This window comes from Rhinoderma darwinii, unplaced genomic scaffold, assembly GCF_050947455.1.
Source record: "Rhinoderma darwinii isolate aRhiDar2 unplaced genomic scaffold, aRhiDar2.hap1 Scaffold_81, whole genome shotgun sequence".
Lineage (NCBI taxonomy): Eukaryota > Metazoa > Chordata > Amphibia > Anura > Rhinodermatidae > Rhinoderma > Rhinoderma darwinii.
The window spans coordinates 931,961-933,331 of record NW_027464375.1 but is presented as its reverse complement, the minus strand read 5'-3'; positions in this window follow the sequence as shown (position 1 = coordinate 933,331).

Here is a 1,371-nt window from a genome sequence, read left to right as displayed (position 1 = left end):
AAAAAACATTTTGTGGTCTTTTTAATGTTCCTGCCACAGGAATCTCCCCTGGTCCTGGATACTAATGAAACTCTCTGCTTTGGTCAGTGTATTTAGATATAGCAGTAGGGCAGCAAAACTAGGACTGCATCATTTAACTTTTCATCAATGTGTAATATAATTTTTCCTTTAAATAACATTTTAAAATAATAATATTTAAGGGTGCCCGTACACCTAGCAGTAGTGTCAAGTTTTATTTTTATATTTTTAGTTTTTGAAGCCGCTTGTACAGATAATACGCGTGGTCTTTTACATGCGTCACCTACACTGCAACTAATGGACTCCATAAACACCATATATGATTCAGGGGTGAAAATAACGGGTTATCTGGGGACCAAAAATTGCATTGCGTTAATATTTATGTGAAAAGAAGTCCCTTACTAATGTACTTTAAATTATAACTCTACTAAATCGTGCAGTTCAAACCCTGTGAATTGTTTCCTATCGCTAGAGTTTCAGAGCATCAGCTTCTGCTCTGCTTGGGAACTCCAGCGACCGCAAACCCCTGAAGTCATTGACCAAATGTCGGGAGCAGTTCTGGAGTCCAGAGCAAAGCGTTAGTGGACGCTCTGCTTGGGGACTCCAGTAATAGGCAATGTGACAGCCCCTTGTGGTCATGCACTTGTCAACACGCCGACACGAACAGCACAGGAAGAAAGTTCTCAGTCACGTCCTCCATATTAGAAAAGCTACAGGACTTCCGGGAATAATTCAGAGCTTGAACTACACGACTTGAGTCTATTGAGGGATCTCTGAGAACTGACAAAAATAGGACATGTCCTATTTTTTTCAAGGACCTTTCATGCGGTCAGTTAAAAGAACGGCTGTCACACGGACTATTTCAATGTTCGTCTGAATAAGGTATAAAGGAGCAGCACAGATGTCATGGTATTTCATTATTATGTAACATACACAATATATATGTTATAGTATGAATACCATGGGGGGAATTTATTAATGTCTGCACCAGAATTGTGGTGGGGAAAAAAAAAACTTTAATTTGTTGCACACCTTATTTGTACAAACATTTCAGAAAAATAACGAGAGGTGAAAAAGGAAAAAAAGTTGGAGGGACATAGTGGAGCAGGCAAGTCCACCGCTGCACGTCAAATTCATCATAATTTGTGCCATGGATGGGCATAAATGAAGGGCAAGTCTACTCCAGATGGCGTAAATTTGACTTCCTGGCGCACGGATGGACAGAGTTAGGAAGAATTTATTAAGAGATCTTAATCAAAGTGTGCTGGAGTGAGACGTACCTTATTTATTAAGACTGGTGTATGAAACCCTAGTCTTAAAGGGAATCTGTGACTCGGTTTATGCTGCCCTATC